This window comes from Saccopteryx leptura, chromosome 2 (assembly GCF_036850995.1).
Source record: "Saccopteryx leptura isolate mSacLep1 chromosome 2, mSacLep1_pri_phased_curated, whole genome shotgun sequence".
Taxonomy (NCBI): domain Eukaryota; kingdom Metazoa; phylum Chordata; class Mammalia; order Chiroptera; family Emballonuridae; genus Saccopteryx; species Saccopteryx leptura.
Genome location: NC_089504.1, coordinates 297,609,264 through 297,634,963, shown reverse-complemented (window position 1 = coordinate 297,634,963; position 25,700 = coordinate 297,609,264).

Genomic DNA, 25,700 nt, shown 5'->3' with positions numbered 1-25,700 from the left:
GCCTCTCCAACCTCTGTGGAGGCTGATGAATCATGGGACACTACAACTTATGGTTTTAGTTTTTTTAAATGTATGTGTGTGTGTGTCTCCTTATTTACTTTAACTTAAACTAGGTATTTTCATACATTCCCACTTCACCCAGAGAGAAGATGAATCTGGCATCTGGTTCTTCAGTCTGCAGGAACAAAGGAAGAAAGAGCTCATGCCTGCTCTGTAATTACTGAAAATTTACGTGTACTTAGAGCTTATCATGCTGCTTAAAATATCACAAAACATCCTCTTTAATCACTAGCCTGGCTCTAATCTAAACTGCTAAAATATGAAGTCACACAAGTTAAAATCATACTCAGTCCTGGCTGACCCTAGAGTTCTGCAGGGTCTCCACTAGAATTAATAAAAGCAAAATTCCTGACTATGTGGAGTCTACATTCTACTTGGAGGAAAGAAAAGAAACAATAGATACATGTAAAATATCTGCTAAGTTAGCCAGCAACAATTCCTATGGAAAATAAAGCAATATATGGAGGATGGAGGTTGTGGTGAGAGAGAGGCTGTATTTTTATTTTAAACAGAGTGAGCCTCATTGGGAAGGTGGGATTTGAACAGCCTAGAAGGGAGTGAGTGAGTCAGACATCTGAGGAAAAAGCATTTCAGATCATAGGAATAATCAGTGCAAATGTGAAGCAGAACAATACCTTGGTTCCTAAGGGAACAGTTAGGATACGTGGCAGAAACAGTCAAGTGGAGGGAGGAGAGGACCGAGAAGGTGTGGGCTGAATTCCCTACACCACCATTGTCTGCATAATCACAAGTGACTCAAGTATCTTGGTGAATCTGGTACTCTTCTATGGCGTATTTACCTTCCAAGATGTTTGGACCATCTTGTTCTTGTTCTATACATTATAAAGAGATACACAGAGAGATACTAGATAGATAAACAGATAGATAGAATTACACACTTGTGCTATGCAGAAGGCACAGTACAGAGATGCAATTTCTCACAGATAAATTTTAGGGGAAATTTATCATGATTAATAACAATTAAAAATAAGGCAAAATCAAAAGGGGTTTTGTAAAACCAGTAGCCGCGGCCACCATCACAGCTGCCTGGCCAATGCAGGTTCACATTAGATTCAGACAGACGATAATAAAACAATGAAGCCAAGAACTGGTGGGCCATTACCTTTAATCCTAGCTTGCACCTGGCGGGCAAGAAATACACACAGTGGGAAACACTTCTGTTGGGCAGATAAAATGTATTATGCTCACTTTTGTTAAAGATGACACTGCCCACGTGGAGGCCGTTGCCCAGGTGATATTAATGTATGTTGGAGGCAGGCAGGATTGTTGTAGCCTGGGGCTTGGTTTTGGGAATTGAGCCTTTCCCGCCCTTTTTGATGTGTGGTGGTGCATTCCAATCATGCCTCAGAGGAGTGACTTTGTATTGGAGACTTCCCTATTTTGTATATTGGATTAAAGGTTTTGAATCTACACTAAAATAGGGGCAGAACGGGAGCTTGCTCTTGGTTCCTGAGATTATCATTAGAGGAGAGAGCAGAGAGGAGAGCAGAAAGAGGCCATGTGGCCAGGAGAAGCAGCCAAGATGGCGGAGTATTGAGTGAGAGGCCAGTTTGTGCAGTTTGACGCTGGAGAAGGAAGGAGATGGGGAACAGAGGTGAATAAGTCTGGTGAGCTAGAAACCTTTGATTCTAGGAGACTCGGATAAGTCAGAAGCTTTGTGAGCACTGAATGTGAGTGGGTTTTGGAGCCCAGTGTGTGTTTTTACTTGCCTGCTGGGTGCAAGCTAGAATTACTTGCCCGCTGGGTGCAAGCTCATCAGTTCTTGGCTCCATTGTTTCTTTACCAACTGTCCGAATCCAATGCGAACCTGCATGAGCCGGGCAGCTGTAGTGGTGGCCCTGGCCCTGTATACTGGCTTTACAACTTCCCTTTCCATTCAGGGCTCCCAAAGCCACTGACTTATTCGAGTTTCCCAGAATCAAAGTGTTGGGCAGATAAAATGTATTATGCTAACTTTGTTAAAAACGGCGCTGCCCACGTGAGGCCATTGCCCAGGTGATATTAATGTGTGTTGAGAATCCTTGTAGCCTGGGGTTTGGTTTTGGGATTAAGCCTTTCCCACCCTTTTTGATGTGGGGTGGTACAATCCAATTATGCCTCAGAGAGGTGACTTTGTATTAGAGACTTCCCTACTTTGTATATTGGATTAGAGGTTGTGAAGCTACAGTATAAAGTGGGGGCAAAACGGGAGTTTGCCCTCTTGGCTCCTGAGATTATCATTAGAAGAGAGAGCAGAGGAAAGCAGAGAAAGGCCACGTGGAGGAGGCCAGGAGAAGCAGCCAAGATGGCAGAGTGCTGAGTGAGATGCCAGTTTGTGTAGAGTTTGTATCTGGGATAAGGAAGGAGATGGGGAACAGAGGTGAATAAGTCTGGTGAGCTAGAAACCTTTGATTCTAGGAAACTCAGATAAGTCAGTAGCTTTGTGAGCACTGAATGTGACTGGGTTTTGGAGCCCAGTGTGTATTTTTACTTGCCCGCCAGGTGCAAGCTAGAATTAAAGACTATGGCCCATCAGTTTTTGACTCCTCTGTTTCTTTACCGACTGTCCGAATCCAATGCGAACCTGCAAGGGCCGGGCTGCTGTGGTGGCGGCCCTGGCCCTGCCTCCTGGCTTTACACAAAGTTTCTACCTCACCAGCCTGATTCACCTCTGTTCCCAATCTCCTTCTCTCTGCACAAACTCTGAACAAACTAGCTTCTCCTTTAGCACTCAGTCATTTTTGGCTGCTTCTCCACTCTTCCTTGTGGCCTTTCTCCGCTGTCCCTGAGCATGGGCTCCTCTGCCCCATTTTAGTGTAGAAATCAAAACCTTTAATCCAATATACAAACAAGAAAGTCTCTAATACAAAGTCAGTTATCTGAGGCATAATGGGATTCCTTATGAGAGTGCACCATCCCACAGCATGCAATAGTCAAGGGTGTGGGAAAGCTGTTTTGAAAAGATGTTAGTATTAAAAGTGTGGGAAAGTCTTAGTTTTAAAAGTAAGCCTTAGTGGCCCTGGCTGGTTGGCTCAGTGGTAGAGCATCGGCCTGGCGTGCGGAAGTCCCGGGTTCGATTCCTGGCCAGGGCACACAGGAGAAGCGCCCATCTGCTTCTCCACCCCTCCCCCTCTCCTTCCTCTCTGTCTCTCTCTTCCCCTCCCGCAGCCAAGGCTCCATTGGAGCAAAGATGGCCCAGGCACTGGGGATGGCTCCATGGCCTCTGCCTCAGGCGCTAGAGTGGCTCTGGTGGCAACAGAGCAACACCCCAGATGGGCAGAGCATCGCCCCCTGGTGGGCATGCCGGGTGGATCCCAGTCGGGTGCATGCGGGAGTCTGTCTGACTGCCTCCCAGTTTCCAGCTTCAGAAAAAAAAAAAGTAAGCTTAGGCTGTAACTACCCTGCCTGCTTACAGCCTGTCCCCCACACCCAATGCAAACTATAAGTGAGCAAACATAGATATCATATTTACAAACTTATTCGACCAACAGGTTTAAACATATGTAACTTAAAGTAGAATAAAGAAAATAACCAACACAACAATAAGTTATACACATCACAAAATGGAGAAACATCAGCCTGGGCTCTAGAGTAATCACTAGTTAAAGCAATAGACTAAGAAAAAGAGAATTATGAGTATGTACAAATCTCACCAAACCATAGAGGAACACATTGCCAGACTGGGAAGCTTCAGTCTGGGCTTGAAAGTTGGCCACCTGCCATGTGCTTCCACGAGGAAGAGTTCTCTAGAGCTTCAGGGGTGGTCTGAGACCCTACCTATTTTATGGAAAAATTTGGGCTGAGGCTATTACATGAGGGCCCTTCATGCATAACCTTTAGGAACAGAGAAAGGTCACCACATGCTGGAATAAGAAACTAGGCTGGCAAGCGAGTGATAAGAGCATCCTCCCTGGCTTTAGGGGAAACGGCAGCAGGATGTCTCATCCTGACCTGAGAAAATGACTCAGTCATTCCTGCTGCTATTTTTTTGTGACCCTTATTTTTCATGTTCAGTTTAGTTCAAATTCATGTTTTTAATATACTGTTCCTCCACAACACTAAAATTTTATCTCCCTTCCCCCCAAATTTTCAGCTGTTGAAGTCCTACTCCCCAGTGTCCTGGTTGGAGACGGGACTTTTAGAAGACAATTATGTTCAGAAAAGGTCACAAGGGTGAAGCTGCCATGCTGGAATTACTGTTGTTGAAAGGAAAGAGACACAGTCTTTTTCCCTCTGCCATGTGAGGACACAGCAAGAAGGAGCTGTCTACAAGCCAAAAAAGGGAATCTAACAGTGGGTTGAATCTGTCTTGATCTTAGGCTTCCAGAGCTGTGAAAAATAAACATCTGTTGTTTAAGGCCCTAGTCTGTGACATTTTCCTAGAGCAGCCTGAGCAGACTAAAACAGGTGAGTAGGTAAGTGTGCGGCCAGTAGCCACGGCCAGCAGCACAGCCGCCTGGCCAGTGTAGGTTCGCATTAGATTCAGGCAGTCGGTAAACAACGGAGCCAAAAACTGGTGAGCCATCACCTTTAATCCTAGTTTGCATCTGGCAGGCAAGAAATATACACAGTGGGAAAACACTCCCTTTCTGTTGGGCAGATAAAATATATTATGCTCACTTTGTTAAAGATGGCACTGCCCATGTGGAGGCCCATCGCCCAGGTGATATTAATGTGTGTTGGGGGCAGGCTGTGGGAAAGCAGGTTCCTTGTAGCCTGGGACTTGGTTTTAGGACTAAGCCTGTAAAGCCAGAAGCCACGGCCACTATCACAGCAGCCTGGCCCATGCAGTTTCGCATTGGATTCGGACAGTCGGTAAAGAAACAGCGGAGTCAAAAACTGATGGGCCATAGTCTTTAATTCTAGCTTGTACCCGGCGGGCAAGTAAAAATACACACTGGGCTCCAAAACCCGCTTACATTCAGTGCTCACAAAGCTACTGACTTATCTGAGTTTCCTAGAATCAAAGGTTTCTAGCTCACCAGCCTTATTCTCCTCAGTTCCCCATCTCCTTCCTTATCCCAGATAAAAACACTACACAAACTGGCCTCTCACTCAATACTCCGCCATCTTGGCTGCTTCTCCTGGCCACATGGCCTCTTTCTGCTCTCTGCTCTGCTCCCTCTGCTCTCTCATGCTAATCATCCCAGGAACCAAGAGAGCAAGCTCTCGTTCTGCCCCCATTTTATAGTGTAGAAATCCAAACCTTTAATTCAATATACAAAACAGGGAAGTCTTTAATACAAAGACACTTCTCTGAGGCATGATTGGATTGTGCCGCCCCACATCAAAACGGGTGGGAAAGGCCTAATCCCAAAACCAAGCCCCAGGCTACAAGGATTCTACCTGCCCACAGAGACACACATTAATATCACCTGGGTGACGGCCTCCTCGTGGGCAGCGCCGTCTTTAACAAAGTGAGCATAATACATTTTATCTGACCAATTGGGCAGATAAAATGTATTATGCTCACTTTGTTAAAGATAACACGAGGAGGCCATCGCCCAGGTGATATTAATGTGTGTTGGGGTGGGCTAAAGGCAGGCAGAATCCTTGTAGCCTGGGGCTTGGTTTTGGGATTAAGCCTTTCCTACCCTTTTTGATGTGGGGCGGTACAATCCAATCATGCCTCAGAAAGTGACTTTGTATTAGAGACTTCCCTATTTTGTATATTGGATTAAGGGTTTGGATTTCTACACTATAAAATGGGGATGGAGCGGGAGTTTGCACTCTTGATTCCTGAGATTATCATTAGAGGAGAGAGCAGAGCAGAGAGCAGAAGGAGGCCACGTGGAGGAGGCCAGGAGAAGCAGCCAAGATGGCGGAGTGCTGAGTGAGATGCCAGTTTGTGCAGAGTTTGTGCAAGGAGAAGAAGATGGGGAACAGAGGTGAGTAAGTCTGGTGAGCTAGAAACCTTTGATTCTAGGAAACTTGAATAAGTCCGTAGCTTTGTGAGCACTGAATGTGAGTGGGTTTTGGAGCCCAGTGTGTGTTTTTACTTGCCTTCCATGTGCAAGCTAGGATTAAAGATGATGGCCCACCAGTTTTGGTCTCCGTTGTTTCTTTACCGACTGTCCGAATCCAATGTGAACCTGCGTAGGCCAGGCAGCTGTGATGGTGGCCCTGGCTACTGGCTTCATACTTTCCATTCAGGGCTCTCAAAGCCACTGACTTATCTGAGTTTCCTAGAATCAAAGGTTTCTACCTCACCAGCCTTATTCACCTCTGTTCCCCATCTCCTTCACTCTGCACAAAGTCTGAACAAACTGGCTTCTCCTTCAGTACTCCACCATCTTGGCTGCTTCTCCTGGCCTCCTCCACGTGGCCTTTCTCTGCTCTCTTACAGCATGGGCCTCTCCTAGAACGTAATCACTCTTCCCCCGGAACAACATGATCTTTCTTCCTCTTAAAACCTTTTGGCGCGAAAGCCCTCCCCAACACACATTAATATAATCATGCCCATCCCAAGCAAGAAGGGCTACTAATGTTATCACCTGGGCAAGGGGCTTTGGAAAGCCAGTAGCCAGGGCTACCATCACAGCAGCCCGGACCATGCAGGTTCACATTGGATTCGGACAGTCAGTAAAGAAACAACAGAGCCAAAAACTATTGGGCCATCATCTTTAATCCTAGCTTGCACCCAGCAGGCAAGTGAAAACACACACTGGGCTCCAAAACCCACTCATATTCAGTGCTCACAAAGCTACTGACTTATCCAAGTTTCCTAGAATCAAAGGTTTCTAGCTTCACCTCTGTTCCTCATCTCCTTTCTTCTCCCTGCACAAACTGGCTTCTCACTCAGCACCCCACCATCTTGGCTGCTTCTCCTGGCCTCCTCCACGTGGCCTCTCTCTGCTCTCTCCTCTAATGCTAATCTCAGGAACTAAGAGCAAGCTCCTGTTCTGCCCCCATTTTATAGTGTAGATTCATAACCTTTAATCCAGTATACAAAATAGTGAAGTCTCTGATACAAAGTCACTTATCTGGTGCATGATGGGATTGCACCACCCCACATCAAAAAGGGTGGGAAAGGCTTAGTCCTAAAACCAAGCCCAGGCTACAAGGATCCTGCCTGCCCACAGCCTGCCCTCAACACACATTAACATCACCTGGGCAACAGGCTTCTATGTGGGCAGTACCATCTTTAACAAAGTGAGCATAATATATTTTATCTGCCCAACAGGCTTCCACGTGGGCAGTGCCATCTTTAACAAAGTGAGCATAGTATTTTATCTACCCAAAAGTAATATATGCTTAATGAGTTTCTTAAGCAACAGGGCTTTCTGATTGCCTTTATTGGACAATTCAGATGATTCCCATTTTAAAGGGAACATAAAGCCTTTGATTTTATGAAGTGAATACACAGATGAAAAGCAGAAGCTGCAGGCTGAACCAAAAACACAAGGCTAGTGTGTTTCAAAGGGAAAGTTTATTAAAAAAAAAAACAAAACCCTGAGTGCAGGTGGGTTGAGACCAGCAAAGGGTGTCAGCCCTGAGGGAGGGGTGGGGCAGGGGTTATATAGATTTGTCAAAGTTCCTTGGGTGAAGGAAATTGCAAGATTGCTTCTGTTTGTGGTTGGGGGTGGTGCTACAGTTCCTCAAAACTGTCTGCACCCTTATCCAATCATCCCTTATCAGCATGCAGCTATAAGAGAGGTCTGAGCTGGATTACTGAGTAGGCAAGTCCTTCCTCCTTCAGGCCTGCATTGTTCTTAAGAAAGATGATGGCTGAGTAGACATTTTATCTATCAAAAGAAAAATATAACTGACCCAAAATGTACAGCACTGAGCAGAGGACACCATTTCTGAGACGAGCACTGTCAAAACAAGAACACCCTCACAGAGTAGCTGTGGACTCTCCAGGGCCCCTGATGCTGATTCATTTACTCTGAGTTCTTTCTTCCAGTTGCAGGATCACAGCTCTGTTGCCTGGCTTCAGAGAATCTCCTGCCCTTTGTAGTCAGAACTGCCTCTCAGTAGCAGGGTTCAAGTCCAGTTGGCTTCTAGTAGCCCCACACCCACCCTCTTTCATGCCTGGCAATTCCACCAGGAACACATTCTTAAAATTCATACTACTTGATTTTTCTTTTGAAAATGGCTTCTAGCTCAAAATAATGATCCTGATTAGGCAAATATCTAACAAATGCATAAGAGATGTAAAAATGATTTTCAGTTTCATGTTTTGATGCACTTACAGATGAAGCTACTTCTAAATAAGTAGTTGTTGGGCAGATAAAATGTATTATGCTCACTTTGTTAAAGATAACACGAGGAGGCCGTCGCCCAGGTGATATTAATGTGTGTTGGGGTGGGCTAAAGGCAGGTAGAATCCTTGTAGCCTGAGGCTTGGTTTTGGGATTAAGCCTTTCCTACCCTTTTTTGATGTAGGGCGGTACAATCCAATCATGCCTCAGAGAGTGACTTTGTATCAGAGACTTCCCTGTTTTGTATATTGGATTAAGGGTTTGGATTTCTACACTATAAAATGGGGATGGAATGAGAGTTTGGGCTCTTGGTTCCTGAGGTTAGCATGAGAGAGCGGAGAGAGTAGAGCCAGCAGCTAAAGGAGGCCACGTGGAGGAGGCCAGGAGAAGCAGCCAAGATGGCGGAGTGCTGAGTGAGATGCCAGTTTGTGTAGAGTTTGTATCTGGGATAAGGAAGGAGATGGGGAACTGAGGAGAAGAAGGCTGGTGAGCTAGAAACCTTTGATTCTAGGAAACTCGGATAAGTCAGTGGCTTTGTGAGCACTGAGTGTGACTGGGTTTTGGAGCCCAGTGTGTATTTTTTACTTGCCCGCCGGGTGCAAGGTAGGATTAAAGGCTATGGCCCATCAGTTTTTGGCTCCGCTGTTTCTTTACCGACTGTCCGAATCTAATGCGAACCTGCATGGGCCAGGCTGCTCTGATGGTGGCCCTGGCCCTGGCTTCTGGCTTTACAGTAGTCTTTTATTTTTATGAGAAGAATGCAAACATGATAACAACTTAAATAATACTGAATTCAACCCTTCTCACCCCAGTTTCCTTCTCCAGAGACCGTTTTTCATTACTTCAAAGTTAACCCCATTATTCTAAACATTATGCTTATCCTACTGGATTATGGAATATTTACTTTGAACATTTTTACCCTATTAACATGGGGAGGAAAGTAAACTTTCACTCCCTCTACTTTTCCTCCCTCTCTAACATGTCTTCTATTTTATTAATTTGCTGCTTCTCTTTGGTATCGTTATATAGTTTTGCTAGTTTCATTTATATGGAAAGTGGTAGAATAGTAGCCAGAACACTGGATCTGGAGACAGAGCATCTGGACTGGAATCCTAGCTTATTACCTTATTAGGTAAAGCCTCCTATGTCCCTGTTGTTTCTACTGTAAACCATGGAAAAGAACACTTATCTTATTGGGTTGCTTATGGTAATGCAAATAACAATGCATTTGTAGCTAATACATTTGATAAAAAATGAATATCCAAAATTTATAAATAACTCATCCAACTCAACACCAACCTCACCCCAAAAACAATCAAACAACAACAACAAAAAATCAACAACAATCCAATTAAAAAGTGTAAGGAGGACTTGACTAGACTTTCCCAAAGAGGACAGATTACCAATACACATATGAAAAATCGCTTAATGTCACTAATCATCAGAGAAATGTAAATTAAAACCATAATGAGATATTGCCTCACACTGATGATAGGAAAAACTATCATCAGTAAATCAAGTATTGGTGAGATTGTGGTATAAAGGGAAATCTCATGCACTGTTGGTTGGAAATTAAGATTGGTACAGTCACTACGGACAGGTCTTCAAAACATTAAGAATGGAATTGCTATATGACCTATTGATTCCACTTTTAGTTATATATCTGAAGAAACCCAGAACACTAATTTAAAAGAACATATGCACCTCTATGTTCATTGCAGCATTATATACAATAGCTGATATATGGAAGCAACACAGGTCCTCATTAATTGATGAGTGGATAAAAAAGTTATGCTCCATATATACAGTGAAATATTTTCTAGTCATAGTAAAGAATGAAATTATTTGTGACAGCATGGATAGACTGAGAGGGTATTATGCCAAGCAAAATTAGCCAGACAGAGAAAGACAAATATTATATGATTTCACTTACATGTGTAATCTGAAGAACAAAATAAATTAACAAACTAAATAGAAACTAACCTATAGGTCAGAGAGCAGACTGATGGATGCCAGAGGGGAGAGGTATTAGGGGGGCTCTGTGAAAAAAAGTGAAGGGATTAAGAAGTACTAATTGGCCTGACCAGGCAGTGGTGCAACTGATAGAGCATCGGACTGGGATGCGGAGGACTCAGGATCGAGACCTCGAGGTCCCCATCTTGAGCACGGGCTCATCTGGTTTGAGCAAAGTTCACCAGCTTGGACCCAAGGTCGCTGGCTTGAGCAAGGGGTTACTCAATCTGCTGTAGCACCACGGTCAAGGCACATGTGAGAGAGCAATCAATGAACAACTAAGATGATGCAATGAAAAACTGATGATTGATGCTTCTCATCTCTCTTCGTTCCTATTGTCTGTCCCTATCTATCCCTCTCTCTGACTCTCTCTCTGTCTCTGTAAAAAAACAAAACAAAAAAGAAGTACTAATTGGTAGTTACAAAATAGTCATGATGATGTAAACTAAAGAATAGGGAATATAGTCAAGAATATTGTAATAACTATGTATGGTGAAGGGTGGGTACTTCAAATATATACTTTGTAAAGTATATAATTATCTAACTACTATGCTGTACACCTGAAACTAATACAAAATAATGTTGAATGCAAACAGTAATTAAAAAATAAATTTTAGATAAAGTTTTTAAAATAAGTAAAAGTAATAAGATATTACAACCACTTTCTATAATTTTTGATGCTTACTAATAATGTATTCCTACATTATGCTTAGAAATTCAATCCCTAGTTAGGCACTCAAGAAAATTGAATGTAAATATCTACTAAAAGCTATGCACAAAAATATAGCAGCTCTATTCTTCATTGTTCAGATTGAGAATAATCAATTTGCTTGTATACAGTAGAACAGATATCCAAATTGTCCTACATTCATACAATTGAACATTATGCACCAACAACAACAACAAAATAGCAATTGTTGCCACATGTAAACCATGGGTGAAACTCATGATCCTAATGATGAACAAAAGTAGCCAACACAAAGTTTGCATCTCCATGATTCCACTAATAAGAAATTAAATAAAAACAACTAATCTGTATTGATAGAAGTCAGAACTAGTGGTTTTGTCTGGGACCTGGGACCTTTGACTAGGAAGGGGATCTTTGACAGGAAATCTGTCTCACACGCTGGGAGTGATCTAGGAAGTGATTACACATTGTATTGTTATATACTGTATGCCTTCAGACTTTTTATACCTCACTTTAAAAATAAACAGAATGGGCTAGCATGTTGTACTGACAATCTGTGTTAACAAAGAATCATCAGATATCCTCTGTTCACATTAAACAAGAATTAATTTACGTGTTTGGTTTAAATCTTTTTTGAAAGCCCATATAAAAATATTTTAATATTCATTCTTTATGTGTGCTGTTGTTTTATAAATGTATACATTGGTAGAGGTTAGCTTTAGTCTTTGGGTGAGATCTGAGAAAATAAGTTGTAAAATATAAATACAATTTCACAATTAGGCTTGTAAAAGTGTGTTTAGGTTTGCTCACTTGTATTTTGCATTGGCATGGGGCAGCACCATGTGTGTATGGTCTTTGTAAAGCTGCAGGTGCTTGCCTTCAGGATGGCAGATTGCAGACTGTAGATTGTGGATTGCCTGCCTCCATGGGGCGGGACAATTTTTTGCTATTGTTTGCTGGAGAAGGGGCATTTTGGCCCAGCCTGTTTGGCTGGGAGTGCTGAGGCTGGTGGGGGCCTGTGAGTCTAGTGAGTCTGGAGAATGAGTTCAGTGTTTCCAGAGTGCTGAGGGGCTTGAGGGTCCTAAGAGAGGGAAGTGGTCTTCCCTGCCTTCTTGCTAGTCCATCGTTAGGATACTTTAATAAGTGGAATGGCCCACCAATTCTGGCTCCACAGTTCCTTTACCATCTGCCCAAATCCAGTGGGAACCTGCACCTGCACGGCCATGGCAGTGGCCACCAGCCTTATATACACTTTGCTCAAACTATGTACAGCAAGCAGTGATTTCACAACAGAAGATAACAGAAAGGGAAAAAATTAAAAGCTGATAACTTACTGAATGAATTATATGACCTTTCATCTTCTACAACTATACAGGCAACTCTGACAATGAGCACAGGATGTGAACTTAGAGATGGATGTAAGATGTTGCTTAAACACAGAGAAAATCTGTCAATAATGAATTCATTTGGTGATGTTTGCTTCCATTTCGTTGCATCTTTAGTCTCAGGTACAACTCACTGTTGCCTCTTAGTGAGCACCTGCTTTCTTGGAGAGCCCAGGGAAGGGCACTGCTGGAATCTTTCCAGGCTTAAGTGCTGTCCTCTTGTCTCAAGAGATCACTAGAGCAACAAAATTCTGGTGTGCAAATGAGTCTAGATATTTTATTGCACACCATTACAGCAGATGCTGATCCTTAGTATTTTCCCGTGGGACTTGGGAATAGGCTGTTTCTGCTTAGTCTTCTGAAACTTCAATTAATGGAATGAATCCTTTCAAAGTGTATGCTATGTTGCACCTATTCTTATTAGATTTCTATAAAAATTCAGTACCAATTTCTTGTGTAAATTTTATTTTAAAGGCAAAGAGATCAATTCAGGGAAAGTCTTGTTATTGAATTCCATAAAGTCAACTCTAAGAAATGTACCCATCACCATTTTTTAATTTCCCCTATAAATTTATGAATTGAGAAGGAAATAATTAGGCTCCTGGTTTTGTATCAGTAACTCTTGTTCATTTTTTTTTTTTTTTTTCATTTTTCTGAAGCTGGAAACGGGGAGAGACAGTCAGACAGACTCCCGCATGCGCCCGACCGGGATCCACCGGCACGCCCACCACGGGGCAACGCTCTGCCCACCAGGGGGCGATGCTCTGCCCATCCTGGGCGTCGCCATATTGCGACCAGAGCCACTCTAGCGCCTGGGGCAGAGGCCACAGAGCCATCCCCAGCGCCCGGGCCATCTTTGCTCCAATGGAGCCTTGGCTGCGGGAGGGGAAGAGAGAGACAGAGAGGAAAGTGCGGCGGAGGGGTGGAGAAGCAAATGGGCGCTTCTCCTGCGTGCCCTGGCCAGGAATCGAACCCGGGTCCTCCGCACGCTAGGCCGATGCTCTACCGCTGAGCCAACCGGCCAGGGCTTGTTCATTTTTTCTACAGTGTGTCCGTAAAATCATGGTGCACTTTTGACCAGTCACAGGAAAGCAACAAAAGACGATAGAAATGTGAAATCTGCAGCAAATAAAAGGAAAACCCTCCCAGTTTCTGTAGGATGATAGGGCAGCATGTGCGCATGCATAGATGATGATGTAACACTGTGTATATAGCAGAGAAGCCCACAGCCATGCCAGTCGAGATGTGGATGGTACAGAGGAAAGTTCACTGTGTTCTGTGGTTCGCTAAATTTGAATCCGTGACCAATGTGCAACATGAATATCGGTGCATTTATAATGAAGCACTACCACATAGGAATAACATTACTTGGTGGGATAAGCAGTTGAAGGAAACCAGCAGTTTGGTGGAGAAACCCCATTCTGGTAGCCATCAGTCAGTGACGAGTCTGTAGAGGCTATACGGGATAGCTACCTAAGGAGCCCTAAAAAAATCTATGCATGAGCCCAAATTGAACTGCACTGAATAGGTATAAAACTGGGAGAGTTTTCCTTTTATTTGGTGCAGATTTCACATTTCTATCATCTTTTGTTGCTTTCCTGTGACCGGTCAAAAGTGCACCATGACTTTACGGACACACTGTATATAATCTAAAGGCACTGTATATAATCTAAATAGGTTTTCTTGACAAACAAATATTTTGTATAGAATATCACTAAGAAAACATCTAGCCTGACCAGGTGGTGGCACAGTGGATAGAGCGTATGACTGGGACGTGGATGGCCCAGGTTCGAGACCCTGTGGTCGCCAGCTTGAGCACAGGATCATCTGGTTTGAGCAGAGCTCACCAGCTTGGACCCAAGGTCGCTGGCTTGAACAAGGGGTTACTTGCTCTGCTGTAGCCCCATGGTCAAGGCACATATGAGAAAACAATCAGTGAACAACTAAGGTGTCACAACAAAAAACTAATGATTGATGCTTCTCATCTCTCTCCATTCCTGTCTGTCTGTCCCTGTCTATCCCTCTCCCTGACTTTCTCTCTCTGTCTCTGTAAATAAAAAAATTAAAAAAAAAAAAAAAAGAAAACATCTAGGCCCTAACAGATGGCTCAGATGACTCAATAGGTAGAGTGTCAGCCCAGCAAATGGATGTCCCTGGTTCAATTCCCAGTCAGGGCATATAGCAGAAGTGACAATCCACTTCTTACCCCTTCCCCACCCCTCCCTCTTTCTCTCTCTCTTCTCCTCCCACAGCCAGTGGCCCCAGGTGCTCAAGATAGCTTAGTTGGTTTGAGTGCATCAACCTCAGGTGCTAAAAATTCCTTTCTACTTGAGCATTTGCCCCAGATGGAGTTGCCATGTGGATCATGGTTGGGGGTTGTGGGAATCTGCCTCACTATCTCCCTTCTTCTAACCTAAAAAGAAAAATCAACAAAATAAACAAAGCATGTAGTAAAAGATTATTCTATAATTATCTCAGTTTTTCATTTACCTGAACTTTGTTTTATAAACTAAATCAATCATTTTCTTCATTAGACTTTCACAGAGATGTAGAATTTCCTTTTCTCTTTTTTTAAACTTTGTTTCCTGGCTAGAAGCAGAGATGTTTCTGGATGAAGATGCTAAATCAAGCTGCTAACTCTGCCCAGTATTTATACACATCAGATTGCAACTGGAAAGATTTATAGAGAAATTTATAAAGTTCCACTAAATAACTTCAAACTCAATGTGTTTTCAAGGATGAACAAAGTTTTCACATGGAGTTTATAGTAATAGTCATGCAGAAGCATATTGAAGATACTTAAAGGGCAAGAAAAGTCTGAGACCTCTGGTTTTCAGTACTTGTATTGAAAGTTTTACTAATGATAGAAATAGTCTACTAAACACATTGCTTTTATAGCCTAATTTTTCAAAAGTTGTATTGATCCAAAGTATTTTGGCAGCTAAAACTGAAAAACAGAATAATGTCCGAGTTTTTACTTACAGCCAAATGATGTGCTGGTGTAATAAATGAAAACCAAGATGAAAAACCCTTAGAAGAGCACATAAAATATAGTATTACAAAATCTTAACTCCACCGCAAACAGCCAGTAGCATATGAACAATATTAAAACAGAGAGTTTGAAATTACAAACTGCAAATCATTGGCCTAGTTCCTACTCATGTTTTCCCAGGGGACAGCTCCAGGGTCTGGTCAGGATTTATTTTTAAATAGTGTGATGTCCTCACTAACTGCCCTCATACTTTGTCCACATTAGATCACGGAGGATAATGCTTACAAGAGAATATTTTTGAAGGAATGAGTATCTTTCTGAAGACATTCTTCCAGACTGACAGTGTGATTTTAAAATGGCCCGCGAATTAATTGTAAGAAGAGATGTGGAAGCAATCACTGAGCACCTATTGATACATTTCTAAACGGCATGACTGAAAGTTGCTGGATTGATTCTGGTACCTGATGATTTCCGCAAATACTTTGTAAGGGTAGAAGTCAGTAGCACCAGTAAAACCTCAGTGATGTCAGTATTATAAATAGAAGAAAACCCATTTACCTATAGTGTACACGAACAATTCATGTCACCCAAACATTTTAACACTCACGGCATGATGAATTTATGAAGTCAATGTATTTATTTTGATAAGAAAGAATATCCTCATGGGGGCCAAGATGTAAGTATTTTATCGTCATGTTTCAATGGAAATATGGATGATCTGTATTAGAATTTGCTACCTAGGTTATTTCAAATGTTTTGAAGTTTTAACTCAAATCCCAACTGCATTTTTAATTGCAGCCACCTTTGTTCCTAAAATGAGTAAGTAGGAAGAGACCTAGTTGGAAATTTTCTGTATCCGTACTACATGAATTTTACTAATATCCATGGTTTAGCTTCCACTTTCAGTTCTAATTTCCAGATGGCTTTCGTAAGGTCCAAAAAGCCTGAATTTAACAAGGTGACTAAGAGCTTTTGGGTTTTTTTTTTTAATTGATCTTAATTTATTGTGTTTACATAGATTCTAGGTGTTGCCCCGAATGCTTCCCCCCTTTGCCCGAATTCCCCTCAACATCTCCCTTGCCCCCCTCCTGATCACGCCCTCCCCACTTCCCTTCAGCTTTATTCCATCCTATCATCCCCTTTCCCTCTGTCTTCTTTTCCTCTGGTCCCTTTGATCCCTCCTCTGTCTCAGTTCCCTTCCTCAGTTCACATTTTCATTGGAATCCTCAAATGAGTGAAGTCATATAATAAGTAAGAGAGTTTTGAAAGCATCGAAATCAATATTTATAAATATTTAGTTTAAATTATTGACATCCATACTCAACAGTGAAAATTTAAGTTATACTTACAGGAAATAGGCTGTTATAGTTTAACACTGTTAAATGTGTTGCACTTATACATTTATAGAAAAATAAATTAGCATATGTAAAGCCAGTAATCAGGGCCACTATCACAGCTGCCTGGCCCATGCAGGTTCGCATTGGATTCGGACAGTCGGTAAAGAAACCATGGAGCCAAAAACTGGTGGGCCATAACCTTTAATCCTACCTTGCACCTGGCGGGCAAGTAAAAATACACACTAGGCTCCAAAACCCAGTCACATTCAGTGCTCACAAAGCCACTGACTTATCCGAGTTTCCTAGAATCAAAGGTTTCTAGCTCACCAACCTTATTCTCCTCAGTTCCCCATCTCCTTCCTTATCCCAGATACAAACTCTACACAGACTGGCATCTCACTCAGTACTCCGCCATCTTGGCTGCTTCTCCTGGCCTACTCCACGTGGCCTCCTTCCGCTGCTGGCTCTACTTTCTCTGCTCTCTCTCATGCTAACCTCAGGAACCAAGAGCCCAAACTCTCATTCCGTCCCCATTTTATAGTGTAGAAATCCAAACCCTTAATCCAATATACAAAACAGGGAAGTCTCTAATACAAAGTCACCCTCTGAGGCATGATAGGATTGTACCGCCCTACATCAAAAAGGGTAGGAAAGGTTTAATCCCAAAACCAAGCCCCAGGCTAAAGGATTCTGCCTGCCTTTAGCCCACCCCAACACACATTAATATCACCTGGGCGACGGCCTCCTCGTGTTATCTTTAACAAAGTGAGCATAATACATTTTATCTGCCCAACAATCCACCCCTATGCTCACTTTACTACCCACAATCTATACCACCGGTATCCCTGTGCAAGGAAATTAGAACATTACACAAATTACAACAGCAAAAATCATACAGTTTCAACAATTACAAAGGTACACTTCACCAGTCTCTGAGCACTTAGCCCAAAGCGCAAAATGTCCTCGGCCTTCCTTCTAGCCATCGGAAAAGCTTCCCGGGGTGGGGGAGTGCTTTCAGCAAAGCCACCCCCCACCCCCATCAGGGTATTTCACATTGTCCGAAATCCATAATCCGTAAGTCCATCCAACAATGCCAATGCCCACTCCGGTCGTAGTCCAGGAAATCAGTCCAAGCACATGGGGCGTCAGCCTCCCTCCTCATTCCTGCTGTCCTCGCAGGTCTTACACTGTCCCAAAGAGGAGCACGTGGCAATGGAAGTCAGCATTTCCATCTCTGCTCCGGAAAGCATGTCCAGCCCTATGTCCCCAAATTGCAGACCTACCAGGGCCATAGTAGGTGCTCCTTCCAGCTGGGCTCTCATCTTATGGAGACTGCGGATTGCAACTCCAGCCCGATTCTCCTCATCCTCCAAAGAGGAACTGGTAACATCAGCTCCTGCTGCCGGGCTTGAACCTCCGTCCGCTGCCGCCTTCTGCTCCGCAGACCTTGCAGCTCCGGACCTGGCCTCAGCTTCAGCCTCAGCCCCGTACTCAGCCTCAGCCCCAGCCTCCTGCCACTGCTGACTCTCCGCAACATCCAGGGCAAGCTGCAACTCACGAACCTCTGAATCCTCCTCCAGCGTTTGCTCCATTTCCAGGCGAATCTCGAACACCTGGTTGGCCTCCTCCTCCAGCGCTTCCTCCAGCTCCAGGGTCAGCATCGGTTTCTCCTGCGTTTGCTCCATCTCCTTCCACTGCTCGGTTTGCAGGTCCTGGGCAGCCTCTTCCACAGAGCTCTCAGTTTCCTCACGCATGGCTGTAAAAGTCAGCCAGCCGACAATCCCCAAAAGGACAGCCATGGGGAACCCTAACACTAGCCAGTCCTCTACTCCACCGCTCAAAGGCTCCTTGCCGATCTGTATAGAATCCTGCCACAGACTACGCCAAATGTAAAGCCAGCAGTCAAGGCCAGGGCCACCATCACAGCAACCTTCTGGCCCATGCAGGTTCGCATTGGATTCGGACAGTCGGTAAAGAAACCATGGAGCCAAAAACTGGTGGGCCATAACCTTTAATCCTACCTTGCACCTGGCGGGCAAGTAAAAATACACACTGGGCTCCAAAACCCAGTCACACTCAGTGCTCACAAAGCCACTGACTTATCCGAGTTTCCTAGAATCAAAGGTTTCTAGCTCACCAACCTTATTCTCCTCAGTTCCCCATCTCCTTCCTTATCCCAGATACAAACTCTACACAGACTGGCATCTCACTCAGTACTCCGCCATCTTGGCTGCTTCTCCTGGCCTACTCCACGTGGCCTCCTTCCGCTGCTGGCTCTACTTTCTCTGCTCTCTCTCATGCTAACCTCAGGAACCAAGAGCCCAAACTCTCATTCTGTCCCCATTTTATAGTGTAGAAATCCAAACCCTTAATCCAATATACAAAACAGGGAAGTCTCTAATACAAAGTCACCCTCTGAGGCATGATAGGATTGTACCGCCCTACATCAAAAAGGGTAGGAAAGGTTTAATCCCAAAACCAAGCCCCAGGCTAAAGGATTCTGCCTGCCTTTAGCCCACCCCAACACACATTAATATCACCTGGGCGACGGCCTCCTCCTGTTATCTTTAACAAAGTGAGCATAATACATTTTATCTGCCCAACAATCCACCCCTATGCTCACTTTACTACCCACAATCTATACCACCGGTATCCCTGTGCAAGGAAATTAGAACATTACACAAATTACAACAGCAAAAATCATACAGTTTCAACAATTACAAAGGTACACTTCACCAGTCTCTGAGCACTTAGCCCAAAGCGCAAAATGTCCTCGGCCTTCCTTCTAGCCATCGGAAAAGCTTCCCGGGGTGGGGGAGTGCTTTCAGCAAAGCCACCCCCACCCCCATCAGGGTATTTCACATTGTCCAAAATCCATAATCCGTAAGTCCATCCAACAATGCCAATGCCCACTCCGGTCGTAGTCCAGGAAATCAGTCCAAGCACATGGGGCGTCAGCCTCCCCCCTCATCCCTGCCGTCCTCGCAGGTCTTACACTGTCCCAAAGAGGAGCACGTGGCAATGGAAGTCAGCATTTCCATCTCTGCTCCGGAAAGCATGTCCAGCCCTATGTCCCCAAATTGCAGACCTACCGGGGCCATAGTAGGTGCTCCTTCCAGCTGGGCTCTCATCTTATGGAGACTGCGGATTGCAACTCCAGCCCGATTCTCCTCATCCTCCAAAGAGGAACTGGAAACATCAGCTCCTGCTGCCGGGCTTGAACCTCCGTCCGCTGCCGCCTTCTGCTCCGCAGACCTTGCAGCTCCGGACCTGGCCTCAGCTTCAGCCTCAGCCCCGTACTCAGCCTCAGCCCCGGCCTCCTGCCACTGCTGACTCTCCGCAACATCCAGGGCAAGCTGCAACTCACGAACCTCTGAATCCTCCTCCAGCGTTTGCTCCATTTCCAGGCGAATCTCGAACACCTGGTTGGCCTCCTCCTCCAGCATTTCCTCCAGCTCCAGGGTCAGCATCGGTTTCTCCTGCGTTTGCTCCATCTCCTTCCACTGCTCGGTTTGCAGGTCCTGGGCAGCCTCTTCCACAGAGCTCTCAGTTTCCTCACGCATGGCTGTAAAAGTCAGCCAGCCGACAATCCCCAAAAGGACAGCCATGGGGAACCCTAACACTAGCCAGTCCTCTACTCCACCGCTCAAAGGCTCCTTGCCGATCTGTATAGAATCCTGCCACAGACTACGCCAAATGTAAAGCCAGCAGTCAAGGCCAGGGCCACCATCACAGCAACCTTCTGGCCCATGCAGGTTCGCATTGGATTCGGACAGTCGGTAAAGAAACCATGGAGCCAAAAACTGGTGGGCCATAACCTTTAATCCTACCTTGCACCTGGCGGGCAAGTAAAAATACACACTGGGCTCCAAAACCCAGTCACACTCAGTGCTCACAAAGCCACTGACTTATCCGAGTTTCCTAGAATCAAAGGTTTCTAGCTCACCAACCTTATTCTCCTCAGTTCCCCATCTCCTTCCTTATCCCAGATACAAACTCTACACAGACTGGCATCTCACTCAGTACTCCGCCATCTTGGCTGCTTCTCCTGGCCTACTCCACGTGGCCTCCTTCCGCTGCTGGCTCTACTTTCTCTGCTCTCTCTCATGCTAACCTCAGGAACCAAGAGCCCAAACTCTCATTCCGTCCCCATTTTATAGTGTAGAAATCCAAACCCTTAATCCAATATACAAAACAGGGAAGTCTCTAATACAAAGTCACCCTCTGAGGCATGATAGGATTGTACCGCCCTACATCAAAAAAGGGTAGGAAAGGCTTAATCCCAAAACCAAGCCCCAGGCTAAAGGATTCTGCCTGCCTTTAGCTCACCCCAACACACATTAATATCACCTGGGCGACGGCCTCCTCCTGTTATCTTTAACAAAGTGAGCATAATACATTTTATCTGCCCAACAGCATACTTATCATATATGGAATGGCACTTTTACTTTGATTTTCTAAGATATTAATAAGATCTCTAAAATAAGACTTCTAGTACTTCTATAGTGTTAAATTCCCACTATGCAGAGTTTATAGCTTAATCTAGACTACAACAGTTTCCTTTTCAATTATTCATGTAATGATAACTAAGAAAGCAAAACATAGAGCAAAAGAGTATGACTGTTTAGTGCATGAGAGAGAATGCATTGTTGTGATAAATTTGGCTTAATTTATTTGCACACAAAAAATATTAAATATTATCTACTTTCTACATCAGAACCAAATGAATTTCAAATGTGTAACATTTAGCATTAAAAATATTGCTTCCTATGTGCTACATATTTTTAAAAGAAAGAAAATTACTTTTTATTGATCACAATACGGATTATCCTTTTAATAGTAATATTTTTGTATATAAAGATCTAATATACTCAATTTGATATATATGTTTATATAATTTAAATTGTGTAATAGTTTGCATACTTTAATATATTAATACATATACAGACCTATGAAAATTATATGCACATAGAAATTACAGTAAGAATGAAAAGAGAATCACTGTTAATTTTCATGAGACAAAAGGAAAGTAGAATTTTTGGTATAAATATTCCAAAATTCCATTTTAGTTTTATTACATATTAGATACATATAGCATAAGTATATTACACACCACAAGTGTACCTTGGTAAACTATATACATTTAATATTCTGCTGAAATCTCATTCAATACAATACATTGACCAATTTAAATTATGATGTTTATACTTGACTTTTAACTATAGATTTTTGAAAACTGCAAAGAGTATGAAAATATGACTTGCTACATGTTTTTCTATTTTGTACCATTTTTTTCCTTTTAATTACTAGCTTGCCATGTCTATGTAATGATGTATTTCAGTAATTTCTTTTGCCGACGACTGATTAGAATTGCCTGGAGATATTTTTTAAATACCAGTGTCTGGTCTCCAAAGATTTTAATTAAATTGGTAGGGGGTAAGAACCAGGCAAGGCTATTTTTAAAGTAACTTCCAAATTGATGTTAATATGCATGCAGATTGAAACATTAAGACCTAAGATAAATGGTATGTCCCCACCCTACACAAAGACAGCATTCATTTTTCAATATCTTGACCACAAAACAAAAAAAAAATAAGAAAGAAGATAAGATATCATAGGCTCCATGCTTTAGTCCTTTAACTTGAAACATTCTGATATCAAATGCTTTTCTTATATCCTTTTTTTCTTTTCCTGTGTGTCCTCTTTGCTGGAGTTCCATCTACTGCTGGCTCTATTTCAATTTTACTTACCTCGACCTCATATTTAGTACATCTATATAAAAATCAAGCCTTCTAGGCTGTAAGAGATACAGTTTACCAGTTCGGAGTTGCCCACAGTGGATACAGCACTCTTAATTTTCATAATCCACACAGGGTTAAACTCATGATTTTACTTCTAAATGAGGCTTTAAAAATTGAAATAAAAATACTTAAAGCAATGAACACCCTGAAATTACCTCATTTGACCTCATATATAATATATTAAAACAAATATACATACAAGAACATTTACTTCTTTATTATGGATTGCAGCTTTCTGTTCACTGGCTCTAATAAACAAATGATGCTGCTTCTTGTTTATGGTATTTCTTCTTATTGCTAACAGTACTTAAAAAAGTACAAATTCATATATATTGAGTGCTTTCTATATATAATACCAGGCTCTGTTCTTAGACCTGGACATGAATTAGTTACTTTGATTTACAAAATATTGTGCAGATTAAAATAATGCATGTCAGAAAATTGCAATATACGACAATAAACAATACAATATAAATTAGATACTATGATCATCCACAATGCTAAACATGAAAATTACATATGGAGACATACAATAAATTGTCTGAGTCAACACAGAGCATAAAATGGGCTGAGAATTTAAGCCAAACAGTCAAGATTCAGGGTTGAAAACTCTTAGTATACACACTATTACACTTTGTGCTTCAAATTTGTTAGAAGTTTGTGTTATATCATTAATAACACTAAGTTATAAACAAGAAAACTGAGCATGAGAGGCTCAATTAACTTCCATAAGTAGAGCAGCTAATGACAGAGCTGATATTTCTACCAACGTATGAAAGTCTTCAAATTCCATCACACTTTGCTACCACATCATGGTATATAAATTACCTTATAAATGTTCATTAAAGTTAGATTAAATATGTTTTCTAAGTATAACAACTTCTTGAAGAGAAAATCACTTTTAAGCACATCTATCTGTTCTTCAATGTTATATTGATTTAGGATGTATCTAGAAAAATACACCTGACAATTCTAAAATACCATTAACATAAAATTTAAAGTAAAAAAAAATTATTCATCTTAAATCATAACGTGAAATAAAAACATTTTATGTGCAATTAACTTTAGCAACACTGAAATTTTCAGAATGTTTAAAGACTCAAAGGATTTTTTAAAGATTCATTGTATTCTAGGTTGAATTTTTCTAATTGCTAATGAAATAATACATGTAAAAGGAGAAACATGTTTGTATTGATCTTTTGTCACTTTGTTGTTTCAAAAATAAAAATTTTTAGTAAAGAGCATTTTCCTTTTGGTAAAAAATAAACAGTAAGTGTCCTGTGAAGTATACTTTTCTAAAGCAAGAATGCAAGCTCCTCCAAATTCTGTATTACTTGTAAGATGTTATTTGGTTTTACTTGGATATTTGTTGTAGGGTTTGACATAAAATGATATACAGTGGAAATAATTGTCTAATCTCTGGTAATACATATAAACATATGTTTCTATAAAACTATATTATATTGATTTAATAATTACTTTTCAGCTTGTCTTTAAAAATGAAATATTAACTAACTTATGATTACATAGTGCATATTGTTTTGTCATATCAACTCCAAAACATTACAGAAGAAATCAATGAAACATAATAGAAAAAGCAATTTGAGAAAATAGTGCTTCTTCCAATCAGAGACACATGTTACATTGATCAACTCAAAATATTCTGGTCATGTAGTCAAAATAGTGGTTAGGACATATAACATTCTAATTGCCACACTGCTGCTTTTGCTCTAAGTGTACTTCCCACTCCTCAAGTCCTGCCCCTAACAGAATCCATGTTTTCTAAATTAACGAATGGCCCTTTTCTCTACCTTGTTGCTCTCTCCAGAAACCAGGGATTGTCCTTAAGTCCACCTCTTCTAGCTAATATCACATCAATCACCACATCTTGTCAACTTCACCTCTTTAAATTCTTATACAAGCTACCACTCAAAGAAAGTACCCTATCAAAGAAATTGTTCTTGCCTTAGTTTTATTTGTCATATTATCAAAATTATAGATAATATAAAAGTTTTCCTTCGTGTTTTATCCAGGATTTGACAGATTCCTCAACCTCTTCCTGGTCTCTGGGATGTCTCATGATCTGAATGAAGAACATGAAGCCAGGAATGAAGGCTGGGTCAGCATCTCCTCAGGAGACACTGTCAGGAAAGATCTCAACAGTATTGGTAGGGCTGAGAGAGGAGAGAGCAACAGGAAATAAACATAAATGTGAATGTGAAAGGTACATATTATGGATAAATGCAACTCTATGGAAAAGAAAACTAAAAAATGCCTTATTATCTAGAATGTAATTTTGGCATCTAATCAGTCTGGCACAAACAGGTTGTTGGTACAATAGCTTAGTAATATCAGAGATCTGGGGCAGCATCTAACAGCACACCAACTTACATTGTTTTAGCTTTTATACTTAAAATTTATATAATGCTAACTTTGTGTCACATACTATTCTACTATATATATATATATATGCACACTTGTATATATTATATATATTTATACTGTTTATATAGTATATATAAATATAAAGATATATATAAAATTACTTATATATTATTATTTCCACATCACATGCCACTCTAGAGAGACAATCATTATCAGAAGTCTCTAGTACACTCCCTTTATGTCTCATTGACTAGAAATGTCTCACTCTTGTTCCTGGATTAGAAGCTAGGACTATCTTCTATGAAATCAGGGTTTGATTTTTTTTTAGAAGGAAAGTATAATAAGAATACTGATATTTTTCTAAATTTGTATATATTATGTATATATATATAGCTGTTGTATATGTACATAACTATTTAAATAAAATTGTTTTCATAAAAAATTAAGTACACTCCTAATTATAGTTTCAAATACTTGCAATGGGATGAATAAATGGGTCGTGATGATGACAACAGCCTTGTGAAAGGGAAATATTTAATTGAATAAATAACATGTAAAATAGAATCTATAAACATAGAAATTCATATCCCTGAGGGGCAAGTATTCTGTTGCTTGTGATGGCTCCAACTCATGTTTTGCTCCCATATATTTTACCTCACTTATCCAACATCTTCCTTGATCTACATTCTTTTTAAGGCTGACTTTAATGCAATTTGTTGAATCATTTTATTGTACACTTGAAACTAGTTAACCAATATAAAATTGTATACCAATTATACTTTAATTAGTTAATTAATTAAAAATAAAGCAAAATAAAAAATGGGATTTCCTCCTC